The sequence below is a fragment of the Limulus polyphemus genome, unplaced genomic scaffold (assembly GCF_000517525.1).
Source record: "Limulus polyphemus unplaced genomic scaffold, Limulus_polyphemus-2.1.2 Scaffold3113, whole genome shotgun sequence".
In the NCBI taxonomy this organism is placed as follows: domain Eukaryota; kingdom Metazoa; phylum Arthropoda; class Merostomata; order Xiphosura; family Limulidae; genus Limulus; species Limulus polyphemus.
Window position 1 is genome coordinate 1 of NW_013668723.1, and position 2,996 is coordinate 2,996.

Below are 2,996 nucleotides of genomic sequence, written 5' to 3' on the forward strand. Positions count from 1 at the left end.
TTGATAAATACATTTGTTTTATATTGTGTTTATTCTAGTTGTAGTTTGATAAATACATTTATTTTATGTTTTATTTATTCTAGTTGTAGTTTGATAAATACATTTATTTTATGTTGTGTTTATTCTAGTTGTAGTTTGATAAATACATTTGTTTTATGTTGTATTTATTCTTGTTTTTGTAGTGTTATGGTAATCTTTTCGTTATCTAAAAGTCTAAAATTCATCCAACCACAAACTTATCCATACGTTTACCTTTAGTTCCATAGAAGATAATAACTCCTACACCAGTGTTTCCCAAAGAATATTTGAGGCACGCTAATGTGTCGCAAGTGATGTGTCGCTAAACAAATTCTGCCTTTTCTATGGCCTTTTAATTGGTCGGCATGGCAAGGTGGTTAGGGAGCTCCACTCGCAATCTGCGGGTCGTGGGTTCGAATCCCCGTCCCACCAAACATGCTCGTGGGGGCGTTATAAAGTGCCGATCAATCCCACTATTCGTTGGTAAAAGAGTAGCCCCCAGAGTTGGCGGTGGGTGGTGATGACTAGCTGCCTTCCCTATAGTCTTACACTGCTAAATTAGGGACGGCTAGCGGAGATAGCCCTCGTGTAGCTTTGCGCGAAATTCAAAACAATCAAACAAACAAAATAAACTGTTACAATAGAATACGCATGGAAATATGTTAAATGAGATGACCAATTGAAAATACAGTTGCAAGCCGTTTTATTTACCACTGTTCGGTTGTTTGCGTGTGTGGCTTTATTATGTGGACTTTTTTACATTTTTGTATATTCATAGGGTGAAAAAAAAATGTTTGGAAACACCCGTCTCCGACAATCTCCAACAAAGCCGCTACTTCAGCATTACTATGGTAACAACTTGTGTCAAGTCAAACAAGATGCATTTAAGTGTTTGTTTTAGCGCAAAGCAACACTATAAACTATCCGAGCTCTGTCCACCAGGGGGGAACACAACAAACTATCTGAGCTCAGTCCACCACAGAACACATAATAAACTATGGTTTCTATGGTAACCTGAACTCGGTTCCTATGGTAACTTGGACTCAGTTTCTATGGTAACTTGAAATTGGTTCCTATGGTAACTTGAACTCAGTTTCTATGGTATTACTGAAATATTAAAATAAAATAAAACAAAAATATTTTCATAGGTGAGTAATTTAAATGAGAAGGCAGCGATCTGTAAGCGTAGGAATCCCCATTTATTGTACGTAATCAAAAAGTTTTTAATTACATGTTACTTCATTTTCATTGGATGGGCTGTCCAGACGAAATTTGTACATGGGATGGACAAGAGAATTGGAATAATGTAGTGAGATATTGAGCCAATAATAGTAAAATTAAAAAACGTCTGTCAGATGCAAGAAAACAGAATTATGTACACTGGCGGCAGAATAATAACTTCGTCCAGAAATCGCAAGCTGGAGACCCGGCAAGATGTAGGAGTTCCGTGGTTTTCAAGGGAGTTTAAAGAGAACGGTTACCTTCCTTTGAAATAATTGTAAGTCATACTTTGTTCAAATGGAGCAAGGGTTAAAAACATAACGTATGATAAAATCTGACACCAGGTGTCACTATGTCTTTAACCCATAATAACAAGTTAGAGTAGCTGAGACGTAACTGGTATTTTCAACCTAAACGGTCAAGTCGAAACCCATATGGCTCAGACATAATCACCGTTAACTTTGAACTATTAGTCGTAAGGAAACCAATCAATCAGCACAGCAGCACCGCCTTCGTTGTACTCCTTAACCAACAGCAAAGAAGGATTCACTGTTACAATTATAGCTCTCCCCCCCCCCATCCTCCATGGCTGAAAATGCAAAGTCTGTTCAGCAGCATATCGTGATTCGAACCTTTTAACTTTCGATCCACAGCACCGCGTGCTGACCATTAAGTCTTTACAGCTTTCACGGGACTTCTACTTTCAGAATTTATTCACGTGACTTCCATAAATAGGTCAGGCGTGGCATAGTTGTTAAGACGCTCAAACTGCGTTTGTATAGTATCCGAGGGTTCGTGGCCCGCGGCACGTTGCCACAAAGAACGCTCGGTGCTTTGGAACAGTGAGTATATTGTTACGTCTCTGGTCGTTTGTTAATTTCTGATATAAATTCTTTCCGTGGAACTCCAGCGATACACGTCCTTTCTTAAATAAAACTAGTTTATTCTTTCTGGATACAACTTTGCAATATACAGAATTTCCACAGTCACTTTATCTTAACTACTTTTATAAACACACGCTATAATTCACAGGGATTCACACACTTTACTTACGGCTTGACTCGATTATCTCTATCTTCAGTCTCTCTATCTATGCAATTATATCTCCGCTTTATTTGCCGGGTTTATATACTAAAAAAAGAGGGCGCCTGGAAAAGACTAGAGTTGCCAGGAAAAGTCATGATCCTTCTAGAAACTCCAGCACGCATGCTCCCAGCGTCGCGTGACTTCCGCTGTCGTAACAGTATTAACAGTGACCCTTAAATCCCACTATTCGACCAGACAAGAGTCGATGGTCAGTGGTGTTGACCATCTGTCTTCCCTCTAGTGATAAGCGACGTAAACATTTTCTCATCGATAGTCACCCCTTCGATACACAGACATTTTGACATCTGTTCTTTCCTCATCTTTTAGTACAGTGACTATGAAACGTATTCATCCACAAACCCCTTGAGCGGGGCAAAATACCTACCGGTCCTACCCCACCCACTTTCGCTTGCCACCCCAAAAGAAAAAAAATCCGAATTCATCGAAAGAATGAAGATGAAGATGAAGATGAAGAAGGCCACGTGGCTGCGGACCATACTTTAAGAACCACTACCTTAGTCTTTTTAATAATAATAATAATAGATTTTTTAAATATTATTTTTTAAATATTTTTTATTTAATAAATCTGTAAAGATTTTTTAAACATTATTTATTTAATAAATCTGTAAAGATCTTTTAAACATTATTTATTTAATAAATCTGTAAAGATC